Source organism: Neofelis nebulosa, chromosome 2, assembly GCF_028018385.1.
Source record: "Neofelis nebulosa isolate mNeoNeb1 chromosome 2, mNeoNeb1.pri, whole genome shotgun sequence".
NCBI classification, from domain to species: domain Eukaryota; kingdom Metazoa; phylum Chordata; class Mammalia; order Carnivora; family Felidae; genus Neofelis; species Neofelis nebulosa.
Window position 1 is genome coordinate 140,728,144 of NC_080783.1, and position 23,195 is coordinate 140,751,338.

Genomic DNA, 23,195 nt, shown 5'->3' on the forward strand with positions numbered 1-23,195 from the left:
TGGCAAAAGATCTTAACAGACTTTCCCAAAGAAGATATGTAGATGGCCAAAAAAAAAAAAAAAAAAGGCTTATGAAACCATTCTGCATAGTCATCACATAAATGCAAATTAAAGCAAGATACCACAACACACCTATTGGAATGGCCAAAATCCAAAACACTGACACCACCAAATGCTGGCAACAGTGTGGGGCAACGGGAACTCTAATTCGTTGCTGGTGGGAGTGAAAAATGGTGCAGCCACTTTGGAAGACAGATTGACAGCTTCTTCTGAAACTATCCTGCATACAATCCAGCAATTATACCCTTTGGTATTTACCCAAATTAATTAAAAACTTACATCCACACAAAAATTTGCATGCAGATGTTTATAGCAGCTTTATTCATAATAGTTCCAAATTGGAAGCAACCACGATAGTCCTCAGTAGGTGAATGGATAAACCAACTGTGGGGCATCCAAACAATGGAATACTGTTCAGCATTAAAAAGAAATGAGCTATGGAGCCATGGAAAGACATGGAGGAAACTTAAATGCATATTACTAAGTGAAAGAAGCCAATCTGAAAAAGGCTACATATTATATTGTTCCAGCTATATGGTATTCATGGAAAGACAAAACTATGGAAACAGTAAAAAGATCAGTGGCTGCCAGAGCTTGAGGCAAGGGAGGATAAATAGGCAGAACACAGAGGATATTCTAAACTACTTTGTATGATACTGCAATGGTAGATGCATGTCATTATACATTTGTCTAAACCCATAGAATATATAACACCAAGCATGATCCCTAATGTAAACTGTGGACTTCGGGCAACAAGGATGTGTTAGTGTAGGTTCAACAAATGTACCACTCTAGTGCAGGTTGTTGATAGCGGGGAAGGTTGTGCATATGTTAGGGCAGGGTTTATAAGGGAACTCTCTGTACTTGCCATTCAGTTTTGCTGTGAATCTAAAACTGTTCTAAAAAATAAAGTTTAATAATAAAAAGGAAAAAAAAAAAAAGGAAGAACTGCTACCGTGGGGTGCCTGGGTAGCTCAGTCAGTTAAGCATCTGACTTTGGCTCAGGTCATGATCTCAGTGTTCATGAGTTTGAGCCCCGCAACAGGCTGTCTGCTGTCAGCACAGAACCCACTTCCAATCCTCTGTCCCTCTCTCTCTCTCTTTCCCTCCCCCACTCTCTCTCTCTCTCTCTCAAAAATAAACATTTTTTAAAAAAGAGGAAGAAATACAATTGTTACAGGTCCTAACCACCTCAGCTCTACAGGTGGCTAGGAAGAAAAGAATCCCCTTCAGAAGTGTATCAAATTGAGACAAGGGAGGGCTAAGCTTTGAACCCCTATATCAGCAGTTATTTGATATGGACTGCCCTAGGAAGGGCACATAACCTTGAGTAAAGCATCCTCCTTCCACTGAGGTAACAAGCCTATTCAAATAAAAGCACTGGTTTCCATTAGCTACTGAGTTACAGAAAACATATTTAAGATTGATTACTAATGTATCAACATAAGTGTGGATGTCTGCCATGGTCCTTCTGGCTCACAAACAGGATAAACAAAAAGAGGAAAGATGGGTTAATTCACTATATGAATATGTTACCCATAAAAGCATGTTCTGAGAAGAGACTTGAGTTCAGGCAGTTCTGGGGGGATGTGATCCAAGAAAGTACAAGTGAGGGAGGAGGGCAGTGAGACAGAAAAGGGAGAAAACCCAGTAAATGGTATGCCAGGGTTACCATTTGTGGAAACTGGGGCTCAATTCTGCTGGAATCTAATAAAATATTACTCAAAATGTCTTATAGAGGGACAGGAAAACTAGAGAACTAATCAACCATTTTTCATGGCTTAAAGACTGCCCCATAGGCACTTCTTGGCTACCCTGCTAAGCAAGCTTCCATGGCACTAGAGAAAGCTCTTAGGCTGAGAAGTAAAGATATACAAGTGTCTGAGATAGAAAAGCTTTCAGTGTGTATGCAACTCAGACATGGGCCTAAGGAATGTCAGCTGGGCGTCAAGAGTACCTGCTTCAGCCACCGTTACGTTCTTAATATGCTCTGGAGGTAGCAGACACAGGCAGAAGTACTAAGGTATTCTGTAGAAAGAAGAGCCCTACTACCCATCAATGGGCTCCTGTTGCCCCTTATCCAAGCAAGGACTTAGGCAGTTGGGAGAGAGGTATAACTAATGCTGATGAGTTCAGGTCTCTCATAGTGTTTCCTTGTACTCTTCCTCTATTGGAAGGTATTACTCAGTTATATCAAGGTGATATAAGCATACTAACATATATTTGTTGATGTAATTACTTGGGGGAGAGCATAGTTCATACATAAATACATACATACATAAATAATGTATAATAATGGATGGTATTTATACAGTGTGACAATGTTCTAAACATAATGTATGTATCATCTCAATGAATCTTCAAACATGAAAGAATTAAGTATGGTATAAATATTACCCCACATTATAGATCAGAAATTTGAGACACAGAGAAATTGTATTAGTCAGCTATTACTATGATAATGCTGCGTGACAACCCAAGAATGTCACTGACTTGCAAAAACAAATATTTAGTTTTCTTCCTAATAAGTTTATGGGTTAACGAGGATGGCTTTGTGGCCTAAACTGAGAATAGCGGGAGAGGCCCCAGACTACAAGCTGCAGTTGGTTTTAAATCTGCTCGAGACTTCTCTCTTCTGGGACCAACAGCTACTCAGAGCATGCTCTTCCCGTGTCTGATGGCAGGAGTACAAGAGACCAAACCAAATCAGCAAGTACGTTTATGATACTCTATATCGGTAACGTTTGATCAAAGCTTCTTCTTGATAACATAGCTGAACAAAGTAAATGATACAGCCAAAGCTGTCATCATTTCTGTGGAAAAACATAGACCCCATGGAAGAAGTGGAAGAAAGTGAAGTCCTACAGAGCATCAATGCAGTCTACCACATTACCAAATAGCTTGCTCTGGTCACTAATAAATTGTAGAACTAGAACCAAAACCCAGTGTTTTTTTGACTCCTGCTCTGAATCTTTACAATATTCTGACTCCTCAGGAAGAACCAAAGGGAGTTAGTGGAAATTTGGTGAAACTGAAAAGCTAACCTTTTAGAAATATATTTTCAAAATTCATGTATATTTGAAGAGTGGTGGGCAAATAGGAGAATGGGAACAATAGAATTCTAGTCTTAGTATTGGGGACGGAATGGTTTGCCAAAGAAACTATAAATTGCTAGGAAATCAAAGACAAATGATCAAAAATGTCCATTAAAAATGAGTCTAGAGCGAGTTTCAAATCTTGATATCACTACCATTTAATCTGTTGCAGTCTGGTTTCTGGACTATTCCAAGCCTCAACTTCCTCCACTGAATAATGAGGGACAGTACTTAGTGCATTTGAACATTATGCTTAAAATAAACCCTTCAAGCTGATTTGAGAAAAACTTATGAAAGAGGCCTACTCCCAATCTGGCTCCATAGTATGTAGGTAGCCAGAAATGCGAAATTGGGGTGAGCATGATGTAATCCAAATCAATAATAATTTAAAACTCAGTTTGGATACCCATGATACATATAAAGATTTCATACAACTCAATAGCAAAAAACCAAAACATGAAAAACAAAACCAAAAAAATTAATCCAATTTAAAAATTAGAAAAGGGCCTGAATAGACATTTTTCCAAAGAAGATATTCAAATGGCCAACAGGTATATGAAAAGCTGCACATCACTAATCAATAGAAAAATGCAAATCAAAACTACAATGAGATTATCACCTCAGGGCTGTTAGAATCTCTAGCATCAAAAAGACAAGAGATAAGGGTCCCTGGGTGACCCAGTCGGTTGAGCTCAGGTCATGCTCTCACCATGAGCCCACTTCAGCTCAGGTCATGCTCTCACAGTTTGTGGATTCGAGCCCATGTCAGGCTCTCTGCTGTCAGCGCAGAGCCTGTTTCGGACCCTCTGTCTCCCTCTCTCTCTGCCCCTCCCCAACTTGTTCTCTCTCTCTCTCTCTCTCTCTCTTTCAAAAATAAACATTTAAAAAATGACAAGAGATAAATACTGGTAAAAATGTGTGGAAAATGGAACCCTTGTACACTGTTGGTAGAAGTATAAATTGGTACAACCATCCTAGAAAACAGTATGGAAGTTCCTCAAAAAATTAAAAATAGAACTGTATGATCCAACAATTCCATTGCTGAGTATATATTTGAAAGAAACAAAGTTACTCTGTCAAAGAGATATCTGTACCCTCATGTTCACTGAAGCACTATTTACAATAGCCAAGACATAGAAACAACCTAAGTGTTCAATAATCCCATTTACATGGAATACTGTTTAGCCATGAAAAAAAGGATATCCTGACATTTGCAACAACATGGATGTATCTTGAGGGCATTATGCTAAGTAAAATAAGTCAGACGGAAAAAGACAAATACTGTATGATCTCACTTATATGTGGAATCAAAAACAAACAAACAAACTCATAGGAAAAAAAAGATCATATTTGTGATTTCAAGAAGCAGGAGGTGAGAGGTGGGGGAATTGACTGAAGGTGGTTAAAAAGTACAAACTTCTAGTTATAAGATAAGTAAGGATTGGGATGTGATATACAACATGATGACTATAGTTAACAATGTTGTATGGTATATTTGAAAGTGGCCAAGAAAGTAAAATGCAAATGTTCTGATCACAAGGGGAAAAAATTCACAACTGTATGAGGTGATGGATGTTAACTAAACTTACTGTGGCCATTATTGCATAATATAGATGTCCTTTTTCATTATGCTGCACACCTTAAACTTATACAGTGTTGCTTGTCAATTATATCTCAATAAAACCAGAAAAAAAATCAGTTTTGGGGGATACACTGAATAAAATAAAGCTTCCACAAGCTTGTTGACCATAATGAATTTTCTTTAATTCTATCCTAATTTGTAAGAATTTGTTAGACTTTTGTACAAATGCTCAAATTTCTTCTTGATGTTGGGTGTTTAACTTGACAGAAAGTTAGCGGAGTCAAAAATTTCCAACACACTCTTTCAGGGAAGTCTATAGTTTACACAAAGTATTATTTGGCTTTTGTGAGCTATTCTACCAAAGGGCAATGAAATACCATTCCAAGAATATCTCAAATATCAAAGAAGGGAAAGGCCCAGTTGACTTTTCTCCTCTCAAGCTGATTAAGAAAAGAACTATTTAGATTGTTCCACATACTCTGCAGGATCCAGTTGAAGGGAGAAATATTCCTCCCATTGCTATATAAGGCCTAATATCTCACAGGCAGTATGCTAGACTGTGGGGTCCTTGAGGCCTTGGAACATATATTCTTGTCATGTATATTTCTTATAGCACCTCGTCATGCTTTGCATATAGAAAGTTTCAAATAAAGTTTTGTTGAGTGAGTGAATGAACAATTAATAAATGAATCTCAATACTTGTTTTTCTCTTTGTATCTATATCAGTCCCCCTGTGAAAACACAGACTGGATGTAGCCTACCAGGAGATTTGGAGCAAGAAGATACGGCTCATGCTTCTTAAGCATAGGAATCAGATATGCATAAGGTCAAGGAGGAAAAAAATAAAGGTTGGATACCCATGGAACACAATCAGTCAACTGCATATGCAACAGTAGCCATTCCCACAAGCAAAGCCAAGGTAGACCCAAAGATGGAGACCCAGGCAATTCAAGATGACCCAAGATAAACTATCCAGCAGATCCGCCAGCACATCTAATACTGCGTTCCACAATTTAAAGGGAACGTGGATGATTTTTATGTTAAAAATATGTGACATAAAACTTAGGTTATTTGAAGAAGGGATAAAATAACTTCGGCTAGTTAACATTGTTTGAGGATGTGAGCAGGGGAGGGGCACAGAGAGGGAGAGAGGGAGAGAGAGAGAGAGAGAAGCCCGAGCAGGCTCCATGCTGTCAGCCCATGACCTGAGCCGAAATCAAGAGTTGGCCGCTCAACGGATTGAATCACACAGGTGCCCTGAGATCGGTCCACTTTTGACTTCTCAAGCCAAACCAGAACTCAGCATTTATTCTTTACTTACCTCAGAGCAAAACAAAGTTTTTAAGGGCAAAGCATCCTAAAATGTGCTATTATTATGACAAGCTGCCATTTATTTCCTATCTGTGAATGTTAGGCTGTCTCTCTCATATACATACTTACATATTTATCTCCATTGTGTAGATGAGGAAACTCACAGATCAATACCTTGGCAATGGTTACACAAGTAGCAAGTAACAGAGCAGAGTTCAGTCCAAGGTCTAGCTGACTCCAAAGTCCATGTTCTTTGTAGTTGCCCACATGATCAGCAGGTCAAAACACACCTCGATCCATCAGAAGCTTTTCTATATCCTTACCTGGAAAAAAAACCTGGCTTGTGTTAGATTATCTGACATCTCTCACTGTGTTTTACCCTAACTCACTCAGATGGGTATGAGTTGTCTTTCACTTTGCTTCCATTTCCTTCCTCTCTCCTTCCTCAGCAGCTCTTTGAACTCCAGTCACTTACTCAAAATATTTATACCTCTCTTAAATATTCAAACTTTCTTGCTATTAGCAGCCACCTTCTGCTCAGCCTCTTCAGTTCCACCCCCTCCAGCATGTATCTACAGCCAGCCTGCATTAGGCCTGGCATCAAAACACTCACTGCTGCCTCCCACAGTGTTGACCTGCCATTTCATCGGCCAGGATTAGAGTCAAACACAGAGCCAAGCCCATGGCGCTTTCCCTGTGAAAAAGTACCATGACTTGGGCATTTAAAATGTCCAGTGTTTCTACTTTTGTGTTGTCTCTAGGCGAGAGGGTGCTTCCTGAAATAACCCCATAACTTAAATAACCAGCTCCAACTACAATTTGGCTTTTCCACCACTTGGCAAGTCTACTACCACCTGTCACTGAAATTCTGGTTCGTATTCTGAAGCGGGTATTCCGAACCTTCTTCTCTAACAACGAACAGCTAAACTAACAACTCTCTCTTCCCAGCCCCCGGATTTTCCCACTTCTCCCTTCCTCAACATTGCCTACTGATTCAAGTTGATTTGTACTTGTGTTTAATACCTCAGAGGAGAGACTCCTCCCTGCCCCTTTTCATCTCCACATATACCTGTTCTACATCAACTATTCTCTTCAAAAGGGCTGGGCTTTGGAACAAATGGAACTGAATTCAAATCTCAGCTTTACAATTTTATTTGTAACTATACACCCTCAGGCAAATCTCTTAGATTTTCCCAGGTCTGGTCTCTACAACTTTAAAATGGAAAGAACAAAGCCTATTGTGGAGAGTTTACGAGATTCCAACACAATGTGGGCACATTTTGGGGGTTTTGCCTGGTCCTTTTTCCATCTTCAGTAATAAAACCACACTCTCCTTTCGGCTTGAATGAAGCTGATTGTCTCCATGGGATGCGATAAAAGGCCCTGTCCTGGCCAATAGAGAAGCAACACCTTTAAGCACAGGAGTTGGCTCATGGACATAACCCAAGTGGGGCAATCAGAGTCTACCTAGTGACTCATCTGATGATGACTGCGACAGAAACTTCTTATAATTTCTGGGATTGCTAACTACAAGGAACATGCAAATCTAGAGCTGTTAGTGGCTATTTTTGCAAAAAAATAAAAATAAAAAAAAAAAAGAGAGCCAGCCTAAGAATGGATTTAAAACAGAGGAAAGCAGAGCTGAGATTTAAATAGGGAGAATTCTTGCACTGCTTAAGCATCCAATTCCTGGACTTCCTAGTATTATGAGAATACATGGTCTGCTTTTCTTCTGTTAGTTTGAATTGGGTTTCTGTCAAATGCAACCAAAACCTCTGATTAAGAAACATCTGCAGTATCCAGCATGGTGCTTTACACACACAGTATTATATGTGCATGATATGCTGCTTTAATTCCTCTGCTGCTTTCTTTGAAGAACATCTCCCTCTTTACCCATAATGCCCTCAAGGATATTATTCCCACACTTATCACTTTCCTTTCCAACATCTTGAGTTTCTCTACATATTTTGTTACTGCTTTCAGTGTGCCCGATAGCAAAGATTCATTATTTACATTTTTAAACACTTGTTGGTTTACAAAGCCCTTTCATATGCAATTAATCCTATGGGATCAGTCACCATAACTAGACTCTTCTTTTTTCAAATATCCCTCCCCCTCTTCTTTCCTATAGCTCTTACCTAGGTTCATCTCACCTGGATAATTGCACTCATTAAAATATATTCCATCTATGAATCCTGTCACTAAATTAAGCTTCCTAAAATGCCACTCTTGGCATGCCTCTTTTCTAGTGAAGAGTCAAAAATATCCCAGATAGCTTTTCAAAAAAAAAAAACCATCTTTTTTCCCAATTAATCCAATATTGTACCTCAATTGGCACCACTTCACTTATCCAAACTTATCATAGAACCAGATGGTTCTACCACTTACCAAGATCTATCTCTTATCAGCTATGTGACTTTGGTCAACTTATGTCCCTGCTCTGAGACTCTGATGCCCCTACTGCAACCATGTCAATTTCTTTACCATCCCTTACTCATCCTACACTCATTTCCTCCTGCTATATTTTTTATTTCAGTTTTTTATTTATTTATTTATTTTTTTTTTTTTTTTATTTTTTTAAAGAGACACTGAGCACAAGCTGGGGGAGGGACAGAGAGAGCGAGACACAGAATCCAGGCAGACTCCAGGCTCTGAGCTGTCAGCACAGAAGCCGATATAGGGCTCAAACTCCCGGCCCATGAAATCATGACCTGAGCCAAAGTCAGATACTTAACTGACTGAGCCACCCAGGTGCCCCTTCCTGCTATATTTTTTAAAAAGCATTTTTAAGGCCTAATTTACATAATATAAAATTCACCTACTTTAGGTTTGTGATTCACTGATTTCTAGTAAGTTTACCAAGTCATACAGCCATCACCATAACCTAGTATTAGGCTACTTCTGTCACCCCAAGAAGATACATTGTGCTCATTTATAGTTAATCCCATTCTCATCTGCAGCCCCATCTTCTGTCTCTATAGATTTGCCTTCTCCAGACATTTGATATAAGTGAAGTTATAAACTACTTGGAATTTTGTGTTTGGCTTCTTTCACTTAACATAGTATACCAGGCTCATTCCTGCCTTCATCCTTTGTAGGTTCTGTATCACACCTTTCCCCTTCCTCTCTACCCACCCACATCCTTCATCGTTGCTGCTGCTGCTGCTGCTGCTGCTTTGAGGTACAATTAGAGAAACAGCACTTTTATAACATTATCTTAGACTCACCTCAGTTCACAATTTCTATTGTATTCTGAATCTCCAAAGGGCCTCTAGGCTTCAGTTGTTCCTTAGTTGCTTCACACAGTTATCTTATTTTTCTTGCCGAGAAAAAAGAAAACTCTTTATGGAAAGTGTTAGACACACTTGGGAAATAAATAAATGTTCCTTGAAAAAAGTAATGAATTGGGTATGACTACTTAGACTTTTCTTTACCAAGAACACTTTCCAAGCACCATACTCGGGTAAGGCTCACTTTAAGAGATAATTTTTTTTTGGGGGGGGGCACCTGGGTGTCTCAGCCGGTTAAGCATCAGACCTCGGCTCAGGCTCAGGTCATGGGATCGTGGGTTCGAGCCCCGCGTCAGGCTCTGTGCTGACAGCTCAGAGCCTGGAGCTTGCTGTAGATTCTGTCTCTCTCTCTCTCTCTCTCTCTCTCCCCTTCCCCCACTCACATTCTGTGTCTCTCTCACAAATAAATAAACATTAAAAAAATTTATAGAGAGATAATTAAAAAAAAAATTTTAATGTCTATTTTGGAGAGAGAGAGACAGAGTATGAGCGGGGGAGGGGCAGAGAGAGAGGGAGACACAGAACCCGAAGCAGGCTCCAGGCTCTCAGCTGTCAGCACAGAGCCCGACACGGGGCTCTGAACCCAGGGTGCTCAGATCATGACCTGAGCCGAAGTCAGACACTCAACCAACTGAGCCAACCAGGCGCCCTAAGAGATAATTTGATTCAACTACAGAAGGGAAAGATCTAGTTGCATGACCTGCTAATGTCTATGCTGCTTATGCCAAAATCGCTTGCTAATGGACTGGACACAGACCACGGCTGTTCGAAACCTTATTCTTCTATCATCAATTTCCCCCATAAACTCTCAAATCTGGGGAACTGTCAATTCCTTGATCCAATGCTTGCTGATCAGTCTCTGCTGGCACCTTAGTACATAGCTACTATCTTGCATATGGTGGGTGCTGAACAAACATGTGTATAATGAATGAATACGTGAATGCATACATAAGTGACGTATTCAATTAAGCACGCAGGACCTGACCTCAGCAATCTCAGGAGACCTAAATAGTCAGAAGCTAGTAGTAGCTTCGGTTAAGAATTCCACTTTGGACATTGCAAATGCTAAATAAAGATCCATACTTACTGCATGTCAGTTTGTCAGAAACATAAATAAAAACAAAAGAATTTAGCTATGGAGACATCATAGGAAGCAGTACAGACCCCAAATAAAAAGCAAGTGAAAAGCAAAAAATCATGATCTCCCTACTTTTCCAGGCTAACTCACTTATGCTTTAGGGGGTTGTTATAGGTCACTTCCTCTGGTTAACATTCCTTTCTATCCCACGTTTGGTCACCTTTCTACTTTTCTCTTATCATATTTAACCTTTCAACAAATACTTGTTGAGTACCTACTGCTTGCAGGCAATGCCCTAAGGGCTTGTGATACAGTAGTGAGCAAAAGCAGAAAAAAGCACCACCCTGCATTCATGGAGCTTCCATTCTGGTGGATCATAGGTCATCATGTTTTCCTGCTTCATTGTCTGTGTGCTGGCTCCCCAAAGGCCAGAAATCAATCCTGTTATATCCACAACATCAACTCAATGCCTGCAACACAGTGGAACATTAATGCATATTCGTTTAACAGTGTGAACACATGAGCTGCCATTTATTGAACATACCAATATCTCATTTAATCCTCACACTTGCCTTAAGAGGAACATATATACCCACCCTTGTATCAGTAACATCTTGCTGTCCTGGTTCAGAGAGGTCAGTTAATGTGGCCAAGGCCACGAGTAATTAAGCGAAAGATCCAGAATTCAAATGCAATTGTTTAAGCCCAAAGCTATGTTCTGCTTTTCAAAACAAAAGGATAATATAAGAATAGTCAATAGGATGAGAATTCAGCTTACCTGGATTTGCACGGACCCGATGAAAACACACCTGACTTCCATCCGGCATTTGGAAGTTAATTCCAGAAGCAGCCACCTATACTGAGACAGGATAAGATGCCAATTATGAAGTCAGTGACAAGAGAACAGAACTGTTATGTATCCTTGAAAACTAATCAGCACCTCAAAAAAGTCATTTACCGTTATATCCACGTAAGCCAGTGTATTTTCCTAAAATGTTTTGGTTACCCCAGTCCTAAGAATAAAAGCGATGGGAATTTAAAAATAAATAAATAAATAACAGCCATGTTGTTTGTCCCCAAACCTAAAAATGTTGAAGTTATCCTACGTGAAAAATGTATTGTTGTTATTTACAGTGCTATATTGTTTTCTAATTATTACATGTGTCTAAATCTCATTCCCCCAAGCCTGCAGAAAATGCAAGGTCCCCATGGACATAAATTTCTCTTATCCTCTACAGCGTCTAACACGATGCTGGGTATAGACTTAGCTCAGGGTCTAAAAAATGGAGATAAATTTAGAAAATCTGGTCCAGGGATGACTGTCTTTTCTGTCAAATTTTGCCTCCCAAGATTGTATCCCGTTACTCCATATCATTGAGGACAACGCCAGTCTTTTGTTATATCTTCACATCATTTGAAAAGGCCACGTCAGTTATTTGTCTCCTCACATGTTAGAGAGAAAAGCAGGTTTTATTTTAAAATTAGCCTTGCTCCATTTCACGAATTCGCTAGAAAAGGTGCCTAAATTCACATAAATGGTGGGCTGAATCTGTGCCGGTAGGAGAGAAAGAAGGCAAGTGTGTGTGCGCACTTGTGGGTGGCTGGGCATCTTCATAAACCCCTCAGCTCCTCGGGAGGAGCTCACAGTACGTGCCATGGAAACAGTGGTTACCATGGAAAGAATGTGCCATGGCGACGGGCTGAAGAAATGCCTACGTAAAACCAACTTACCATGTAACCTTATACCTTCCAGCATTTTAAAAAATATGACAGGATTAGAGCACAGTCCTCTGGGGAGTCTCAGCCCTCACAATGATCTTCCAAAACAATCTAGAAAGCGAGATGATAAACTGCAGGGCGTTGTGTACCTTGCTAAAGGGCCTGACAAGCAGTTGGGTGGAGAAATTGCCAACATCGTTTATCTACGGACTGCACTTCACACTATTAAATATTTCCTGTTAAAACCCACAAAGTATTACAAATGAAGAGAAAACATGGATAAAATTAACTTAAAGGGAATGGTTTCCCGACTTACTAAGATCAGAATTGATGTGTTTCATCTAACTTATCTGTTAATAGGCTTTCTTGATGCCCTCGTGTTACCATAATCTCCAAAGCACTGGACAAACCAGTACATTTGTTTATCTTTATCACTCTTTGCTTACTAAAGAACTTGCTTTTATTAAAGAGATCAATCACCTGCACACAGTTTAATAGCCTGTGCAGTACATACAAGGTAAAAGGAAAAAAAGCAAAAAAGGGTAAGGGGTGAGAGCCCTGTTTTCACAAAGCCCTAAAAGCATTCGAGAGGCAATAAAATAAACTTTCGAGATATATCTCTATCTCTGTACCTACACATATATATGAAATCTTAAAGGTAAAAAACTTGATTATCAAATTTAGTAATCTAAAACATTTCTAAATGGGAAAGTGAAGGCTTAAAAGCAATCAATGTGTCTACTCTGCACTCAATTTTGTCTGGTTACTTTAATATGCAGCCAAACGATGCTAAGTGGAGAGACGTGAGTACGTTATGTGTCTCATACACGGCTCCTCTCCCTTGCTTCCACGGGAGAGCCAGACATTTGTGCCTCGCAGCCAGCCACGAAACCAGGAGTCCACCCGGGTTCAATGAGGACGTGGCATCCAAGGGCCACCGTCTTAGACCTGAGACACAAGGCATTGCTGAAATGCCAGTGTGTAGCTCACTGTCCACATTGCAGAGTGACAGGATACTGGGCGGCTTTGCTCCTGAAACCGCTCTCCTTCTGACACTGAAGAACAACCCTATCCACAATCTCTTAGTGCAAGCAACATAATATCATATTTTATCTAGTCTTCTGGGATTAAAAATATTGATTGAAATTTTCATTGGAAGCTTTTCTTAAAAGACACTTTCTTCCAAACCTCTCTTTCTACTCCATTGCAAGTCAGCTATTTTTCTTGCCAAAATGCAGGAAAGCAATTAGGCTCAAGGGTTTTATAAGCTGCACCAGTTCAGGGCAAATCTATTGAACTTTGCTGAGAAATTCTTGTTCATTCACTGTGAAAATTTTGATGGTTTTATCCTCTTTCTTGATAACCACTTAGTTTTAGAAACCTGTGTAATGTGTGTAGTGCAGGATTTAAAGAGAGGCCATCCTAATTAAAGTGTTGTGATGTTAAACCGGAAGGTGCTAAACATATTCCTTTGATAACTGCAATTTCAAGCTCCAGTATATGTAGGAAAGAACTGAAGCTGAAATACAAAGGAAATTTAGCAGAGGCAGTGATGGCTAAGAGAAAATATTAAGCTGATCTGCAAAGTGCCTCGCAGGTTTTGAGAATAAAGCAGGAGGAAGTGAAGAGCTGAGCCTTCGTCTTCCATCGGCTGTCCTTGTTGCTGGTGATTACAGCCATCTTTCACCGAGAACATATGGCCGTGTTTATAGCCATCAGGCAGCATTTCACAGAGCTACGACACCATGTGTCCACCAACTAGCCTTCCTGATTACAGTTAATTAGAGGGGAGGTGGGAAGCATTTTTTAAAATGATATTAAAGCACAAGGATGCCCAAAGTTCCCAGGCCTGTTTGCAAGACCAGGTGACAAGAGAGAGACTGATAGGAAAAGTGGAAGAAGCCAAGAGAAGCGGACATTTTGCACAACACTTTCCCTAAGAAATGAGCCAAATACAACAATAGCAAAACAAAGGAAAGAAAGCGCATGAACACAGAGACAGGAGAGCCTCACAATGCACTGTGCAAGATGTTACTTGGGAAACCTGCTAAAGCAAGAAACTACCTGAAAGTCCCTAATGCACTTTTTCAGGGGAAAAATTCCAAACCCAAACTACCATAACAGCATCTCTAAGAGTCACTCTGTAGTTAGCAAATCCAAGCTGCAGGGTGTTCAATATAAAATTACATAGGGCCCTATTATACACTATTGAACCCATTTCATGGTTCAGCAATGCTGTTTGGTCTCCTTTTAACCTCAAAGTAAAATGCAAGGCAACCTATATCACCAGGTAAATACCTAGCATGATTTAAGAGCCTCAGCTTTTCAAAACTCCCCTGTTTAAACTTGCAACATTTCCTCCATAAGCCCCTGGAAAACAGACTTGGCTGTGGAGGTTTCCAGAGGGAGTGCACTGGGCTCACAAGCAAACGAAAGCCTTAGTTTAGTAATTCTCTTCCTCCTATGGTTTACAGACTTCCCCTCCAAAGGGGTGGCTGTGTGTGGGTGTGTGTGCGTGTGTGCACGTGTGTGGGTGGGTGTGGGTAGGTACCATTCTATCTATTACAGACACTTCTTCCTTTAGGCTCATTTAAAAGTCTGAGAACACGTCCATTGGTAATTGTGTCATTTTTTTTACCCTCTATTTCTCTGCTTTGCTGGAACTGGACCATAATGACATTAGATAGGTCGCATGATGGCAATTTAATGGCCTGAACTCAATCCACAGGTACATTGCTGTGGTCGCCTTGGGATCTGTTCTCATTGCTGCAACGTGACAGAAAATACCAGCAGAGTCAGAATGGATGGCCGACTGCACTGGTGAAGACAGAGCATCAGTGAGTGCAGAAGACATTGGCTCTGAAACCCCAGGGGCAGCCCAGCAGCTGCACCCGCACTACCCCACCCCTGCTGTTAACATGGAACACTTCACTCGGCAACATTCATTTACCATGTTCTCTGCTCAGCGCTGAGGGCACAGGGGCAAACAGAACGAACACACACAGGCCTGGCCCTCAAGTGGCTTACTGTTTCTCAAGGGAAAACACATAGGCATTCACATGAGCAAATGCACTAAAACACCAGAGACACCACTGTGATAGACCTACATACATAGTATAATAGTAGCACATGATAACAGTGGAGCCGAACTGCCTTTAAACATCCAGTATGGTTGCAGCAGGAGGTCGGGGAAGCATTTATGGTCTGGAAATTTAAGAGCCCGATAGTAAATCCAAAGCACATGTAATACTTTCAAAGGCCCATGTGAGTAAAGGGATGGATTCTGAACTCCCTCAAAGAAAAAATATGAAGCTTAGATTGAAGAAATTCCCTGAGCATACTGAGGGAAAAATATATAAATTCAAAACGTTATAGCGGTTATACAATTAACTAAATACGACATCAAGAGCCCTGGTGAATGCTTCCGTGTTTTAGGGAAATTGACCGTCTAATTTTTTTCAGGAAACCACACGATGGTGATAATCTCTTTCACAGGTTTGTTACAATCAGAAGAGATTGTGTGTGTCTGTGTGTGAGTGTGTGTGTGTATACATATATATAACATATTTATATTTATATATATAAATTTATATATACATATATATTTATATTAAATATAAAAATATAAATATAAATTTATATTAAAATATTTTGTAGAATCTAGGGCACCATTACAGTATTAGTAGATGCTATTGTGGCTCTATTGCTTTTAATCCTGTTTTCGTGGTAGTTAACTCTAAAACAGAGGTCAACAAATTATGGCCCATTGGCAAAATCTGGACCACAGAGGGCCACAGCCATTTATGTATTGTCCAAGGCTTTTATGCTGTAATGGTAGGTTCTGTAGCTGGACAGGGAAAATATGGCTTCCAAAGCCAAAAATATTTACTATCTAGCCCTTTACGGAAAAGTTTGATGAGCCCTTTAAAAGAATCACGTGATATCAATCTACCTTTCCTTTTTTTTTTTTTTTTTTTTTTTGACATTTGTGGTTTTTTTGGCAGAAAACCGATTCTTAGGAAAGGTTCTGTGATCAGATAAATGGAAGACACTACATATTGTATTCCCCTCGGGGAGATTAAAAATGTACTTTGGCATATGAAAAACTTTAAGAAGTCCCGTATAAAAGAAACCTATTTAGATTCACTTCCCAAACTGAATGGGTTATGTTTTTCTCTATGAACATACATTAACAAATCTAGTAAATGAGGTGGATTGGCCACCGAAGAGCAACTCAGAGCCCACTTCTGTGCCTTCTGCAGCACAGAGGCCGCAACATTAAATACTTAACAGTTCAGCCTGCCTTGTGCCTATCCTTGGCAGTGTTCCACAGCTATGGTAAGATGGGGAACCACTGGAGACAGGCACCCTTCCAAAATCAACAAGGGAGGCCTCACCTTTATTCTTTCCTGGCTGCCTTTGCCCTCCCCCTCTCCTCTTGGCCAGAAGTTAGCAGCGGAAGCAGCCACCATGTGCTTCTAGGACCAGTGAATGAAGGCAAAGCCTTACATTTTAGAGAACGGTGGAGCGCAAAGGTGGCAAAAGCCTAGGTCCTCGACTGCATCACTGAAATACTGCTCTAAGCCAGAGCTGCCTACTCCTGGACTTCGTACCACATCGAATAAATAAACACTTTCTGTTTATGGCAGTGTAGGGAAGTACTTCTCAGGCTTTAATATGTGTGCAAATCACCTGGGGATTTGTTTCAATGCAAATTCTGATTCAGTAGATGTGGTGTGGGGACCTTCCCCACCTCCCAGGTGATGCAGAGGCTTGTCTGCGAATCACACGTTGAGTAGCAAGGTAATAGGGTTTTCCATTCTTTGCAGCAGAATACCGTCATAACTGATAGGTCCTCTGGAATTCATCTTGCAGGGAGAATACTTTGGGAAATTCTGAAGGAGGCTCATCATAAGCTCCCTATTTTCATGAGGCATTTAGAAGGGAGAGTCCACCTACCATACCATTCAAAGGATTTGGACTTCCTTCCTGCATCATTTCTCATACAATATATTTCTCAGTATGGACCATGAGGCTGTGCAAATCTACAGTGAACCACTGTGTGAGGAGGTGATACTTTCCACACATGTCCTTGGTAATAATGAAGAGATAATAATGAAGAGATTATTCCTTGAACATCATATAGAATTATAGAGTCCTTTAAGATTTATCCGATCCTTTATTTATAGGTATGGGATCTAATGGCAAGAGAGGCCAACTGATTCCCCAAGTCACACAGGAAGTGGAGTGAGGAGGGCAGGGCTGGGTGGGAGTGCACCTGTTCATCAGGGTCTCTGTGCATGGATCTGTACAATATTATCTCCCACTTTGCACAGAGAACATTTTCAAAAGAAACTGTGGGCTTCTCTGTAAAAGTGTGCCCCTTATATCACATATACATGACATACCAAGAGGAAAAGATCAAGTTCACATTTCCAGACTCTTCCTGCTCCCTGTGTATTAAGTGACAGCAAAGCCAGCCGTTTCCCTTCTCATCATGATTAACCCAGAGCGTTGGCAAATCCCCAACCTATTTAGAGATACAGATCCGCGAGGGAGGCTTTCCTCATTCTTTCTCTAAAATGTAGCTCCACTTGACCTAATTGGGGTTTGGGGAGATTCCAACTCTCACTTTTTTTCATTTTTCCAAGTTAAACCATGGGTTTGACAATGGGGCGTGTGAAGTATTTCCTACCGTCTTTATTAATTAAAGGAAAAATTTTCATCTTAGAGTCTTGAGAGTTTTAAGAACAAATGAAAAGTGGAGGAAATTCAGGAAGGGCTAAAATAGCTGAAATGTTCTATTTTTTCTTTTTAATAATTGGTGCTAAAGAAAGAATATGGGCTTTAGATTTTAAACGCTATCATTGAAAGCAAGAAGGTAGCTTCTAAGTGTTTTGACATGCAGAGGAAGGGTTCAGGGACCAGCCGGCAATAACTTTGTCTTGCTCGTGTGTTTGATCCCACACCCATGCCTATGCTCTGCCTGCAGGCTTTTAACATAAAGTACTGCTCCTTCATTCTGTGGCTCTCCCTGCTCATTGGGTTTGTTAGGATCCTGTAATTAGTCACCAGTCAATTTTATTTTAAATTTGTATGATAATCCGGTTTCAAAGCTTAAGTAACTAAGGTCAGATTTAAAAGGTGATTTCCTCAAGGCCATAAAGCCAGACCATTGCATTCCCTAAAAATAGCCATCAAAACTTCTAAATCTTTGTCCTTGTCAATGATTTGAACACAATTTCTGTTCCAAGGACTCTAATGTGACACTAGAGTAAGCATTTACCTACCCAGGAAGAAGTTGCATAGTCCAGAAGGTCCACAGATCTGGATTTTAGACTCAGCTCAGACCCTCACTGGGAACCCAAGCAAGCCCTTTATGCTCGGAGGTTCTTAATTTTATTATCTGTAACCTAGGGATATAGGGCATATGATTATCTTACATGGTATTATGGGTTAAATTGCATCCTCCAAAAAAGACATGTTGATGTCCTAACACCCCTGTGCCTATGAACATGACCAAATTTGGAAATAGGATCTTTGCAGATGTAACCAAATTAAGATTAGGTCATTAGAGTGCGCCCTAATCTAATGACTAGTGTCTACATAAGAAGAAGAAAATGCCATGAGAAGACAAACACAGGGAGAACCATGTGACCAGAATAGCAGACAATGGAGTGATATAGCCACAAGCCAAGGAATGCCAAGAGTTATAGCCACCTCCAGGAGCTAGGAAGAGGCAAGGATGACTTCTATGGAGAGTCTCAGGAGGAACATGGCCTTGTTGACCCTTTGATTTGGAATTTCTAGCATCTAGAACAATAAATTTCTGCTGTTTTAAGCCACCAAGTTTGTGGTACTTTTTTAGAGCAGCCTAAAGAAACTAATACACATGGTAAAAGTTACTTTGCAAATATGATTAAGATTCTTGAGGTGGGAAGATTATCTTAGATTATCTGGGTGAACTCCATGTCATTACAAGTGTCCTAAGGGCCCTTATGAGGGGGATATTTTGAGATGTGAGATATGAGAGGAGAATCTGAGTCATAAAAGGAAGGAGATGTATGACAATGGAAGCAGAGGACCAGAGTCAAAAAGAGATTTGTCAGAGATTTTAAGATGATATGGTACCAGCTTGAAAGATAGAGGAAAAGACCATAAACCAAGGGATGCAGCAGGTCCCTCGAAGCTGAAAAAGACAAAGAAATAGACTGCCATCTAGAGCCTATGAAGGTTTGGGGGCACCTGGGTAGCTCATTTGGTTGAACGTCTGACTCTTGATTTCAGCTCAGGTCATGATCCCAGAGTCATGGGATCGAGCACTGTGTTAGGCTCCACGCTGAGCATGGAGCCTGCTTGAGATCCTTTCTCTCTGTCCCTCTGCCCTTCTCCTGCGTGCACTCTCTCAAACAAACAAACAAACAAACAAACAAACAAAAACTTAAAAAAAAAAAACACTTATAAAAAGGTGGGGGGAGGAGTCTATAAAGATTTCATAGCCTGGCTAGCACCTTGGTGAAAATCATTTTGGACTGTCCTCCAGAAAAGTAAGATTATAGGGGCGCCTGGGTGGCTCGGTCGGTTAAGCGTCCGACTTCAGCTCAGGTCATGATCTCACGGTCCGGGAGTTCAAGCCCCGCGTCGGGCTCTGTGCTGACAGCTCAGAGCCTGGAGCCTGCTTCAGATTCTGTGTCTCCCTCTCTCTCTGCCCCTCCCCTGTTCATGCTCTGTCTCTCTCTGTCTCAAAAATAAATAAACGTTAAAAAAAATTTTTTTTTAATAAAAAATAAATAAATAAATAAATAAAAAAGAAAAGTAAGATTATAAATTCTTGCTGTTTTAAGCCATTATGTGTATGGCAATTTGTTATAGCAGCAGTAGGAAACTAATACAAGACAAAAATTTTCCTGGTTAACCCCTAAACTTGTTTTACTAAAGACAAAGCTAAAAAAATGTTTAAAAACCAAACACTTATTTTTAGTATTGTCATGGTTCTAATTAATTTTAAAGATATACTAGGTACTCAGAACCAAACTGTTAAATGAATGGATAAACAAGTGAATCGAAATAGTTTTAATTCTACAAAGACACACTGACCAAATTGTGCTTAACAGTAATTCTGAAAGGGCAAAGAGCTTATAATAACAGCTTCTCCAATACATAGCACAGTGGCTTCCCTAAATACGAGCCTTCTCTAAACGTTCCTTTACTTGATTAATCAAAAACAAAGAAGGTCCTGGGCGCATGGGTAGCTCAGTGGATTAAGTGTCCCAGTCTTGATTTCCACTCAGGTCGTGACCTCACAGTTCATGGGACCGAGCCCCACATTGAATTTATGTGGAGCCTACTTGGGATTCTCTCTCTCTCCCTTTCTCTCTGCCCTTCCCCCACTTTCTCTCTCTTTCTCTCTCTCTCTCAGAATAAATAAGTGAACGTTTAAAAATTTGTAGAAATTTAAAAAATTAAACACACACACACAAAGTTCCTAGGAATACCACATAGCCACTGGGATTGAAAGAGGGCAAGAAAAGGGTCCTGAATAAGTTCTTCCCTAGAGTATGCCAATATCCCTACAATCCTCACCCACTGAGAATATCAGAGTTTACAGAATGTGACCAGTCTCCTTTCCAGTAACTTTACTTCTTCAGATCGCTCCTGATGCCTACTTAGCAGCTAGACTCTTCCTTATAAATAGCCATGTTTTCGGCACATTAGGGCATTTCCCCTCTCAGGACTGGAGACAGATGTTCAAAGGATGATCCTAGCTGACAAAGCAACATCTGGCATTTAGCGTCTTGCTGTGACTGATTGTCTGATATATCACCCCAAAGTGAGGAGCACCAGAGCCCTAGAATGTGAAATGGATCGTGCAGTGCCAAAGCTTCACTAAATGTGGAGACTTTGTATGTCAGAGCAGAGGGGAGAAAGAAAAAAAAAACACACTGTAGTAAACCATGATCAGTTTCATGACTCCAGAAGCCAAACCTAAGTAAGCTTCAAAAAGTTTATGTGGGAGCCATTTGAGAGATACAACAAAATGTAAGTAAAAGGCTTGCATAAAAATATGTTACTATCTGGTTGTTATTCCTAAAGCCAGTAGCAATGGTCTGGCTACTTGGCTTTGGTCAAAACCATATATTTTGTGATTCAAGACACAAAAGGTCTTTTTCCACTGGAGTCACCCGCATGTGATGTTAGAAAGAGATGTAATCTTGGGCAAAGTACTTCATCTGCAACTTAGTGTCCAAATATGCAAAAGTGGGTTCATTTCTACCTTATTAGATGGTCATGAGAATTATTTGAAATAACTTATATAAAGTGCTATCATAGCATCTGGCACAGAATTATGTTCTTAAATGATGAACGTTTATTGATCAGTTACCATGTGGTGGATGGGCACTGTGCTAAGGGCTCTGGCTACGTTATGGAAGGTAACAGAGTGTGGTGGTTCCAAGCACAGACTGCCTGGGCTCCTATCCCAGCTCTACCATTGACTTTTTATACAACCTTGGGAAAGTAACTTAACTTCTGTGTGTGTCAGTGTCCCCATCTCTGAAAGCAGATAGTGTTATATCAACTTCACAGATTTGTGGTCAGAAATAAATAAGCAGACATGTTCGACGAACTTATTAACAGTGCCTGGCACATGATAAGCATCTATAAGTGTTAGTTAATATTATTATTGCCCCTTTAATCTTTGCAACCCTTTGCTGTTGATACTGTCATTAGATTTATTTGGTCAACAAAGAAGCTGAGTTGAGACAGTCTAAGTGAGCTGTGGAACCAGGATTCAAGTATAGGTGGTCTTGCACTTGGTCCAAAACTGGAGGCAATTAAGTGATGCTGGAAGCCAGAGCCACCAAATCTTTTCTGACCTTTCCTCCACCCTTTCCAAAATGAACTGACTTTATGACTCTGGCGAACTTCTTAAGCACTCTGTGTCACATTCGTATAATGGGGAAAATACTATTGATGCCTCATCAGGTGATGAGGATTTAATAACATGACCCAACAAACTCCATATCCCAGAGCCTGGCACATAGAAAGTCCTCAATATATGTTAGCTACCATAATAAATAACATTACCAAAAGCCCTGAAGGTTACCAGTCATTTTGTGCTGTACTACCTTTTGGGGAAAAAAAATGCAACCAAGTTTTAATTCTCAGTGCTTATCGAGGACATTTTCCTCACTGTGACATTGTCCTAGGACTTTTCTGTAACAGCAGTCTGATTAGCTCTGGAAAAGCACCTGGCCTTGGGAAATAGTCTTTGTGTCTTGCAATGATGGACAACACCTGGACCTTTTCTAAGGCTTACCTTGGACTGGGTTTGATGATGAGCAAAGTACCAGCTTGGTCAATGCAGAAATAACTGCTGCTGCTGGCAAACAAGTGACTTTACTGGTCCTGGAGTATTCACTAGTGTAGACCTGGTGGATGGAAACTAAACAGTAGTAGGTGACATCATGGTACCAGGCAACTGGCTGGAAAAGGAAAATCGTTCAAGGTTAAGCACAGGGTGGGGACTATTGGTGATAAAGCAGCACAACCTCCATGGGGGCAAATTGTATTCTCTGAATCATTAGTATAACTCTTGTACTTTTCACACAGTGTCTAAAATGATGGTGGGATAATTGATTTTGCATTAGCAATTTCGAGCATAGTATGTAAGAAATATTACAAGCCTACTCCCTAGTTGCTTGCCAAAGCAACCTTTAGAAACTGATAAGAAAACCTATTCTTTTTTTTTTTTTTTTTTTAAGCACAACAAAGGCCCTTCGTATCCCAGATACTGCAGAACAGGACCAGCCCCTCCTCACAGGTTGGTGGTACCCTATTAACTCGGAGTTGTTGGCTGTGACCCGTCAAGTAAGTATTCATCGGATTTGTCAGGTTTGGGGGCAGAATACCCAAAACCTGGGTGGTGGGAGTGGATCTAAGTAAACCCAAAGTTGGCTAAAATAGAGTTCTGTTGTTTCTGTGTGGCAAATAGTTCCGCAAGCAAGTGTCCAAAGACACCTTTACAAATTGTGAGAAATGGACACCCAGAGAGCATCTGT

General features: G+C 40.4%; 1 long non-coding RNA gene across 1 annotated transcript in view; it reads right to left on the reverse strand.

Annotated features, from left to right (window-relative positions):
- Positions 1 to 358: 358 nt before the first annotated feature.
- LOC131504333 (uncharacterized) overlaps positions 359 to 23,195 on the reverse strand; it is a 36,027-nt gene continuing 13,190 nt past the window's right edge. Inside the window, exons 6-10 of the long non-coding RNA XR_009257925.1 lie at positions 22,454 to 22,619; positions 11,195 to 11,275; positions 10,760 to 10,886; positions 9,276 to 9,367; positions 359 to 6,371 (exon numbers count right to left, since the gene is read on the reverse strand). This is a non-coding gene — a long non-coding RNA (uncharacterized LOC131504333). The remainder of the gene's footprint in view (positions 6,372 to 9,275; positions 9,368 to 10,759; positions 10,887 to 11,194; positions 11,276 to 22,453; positions 22,620 to 23,195) is intronic.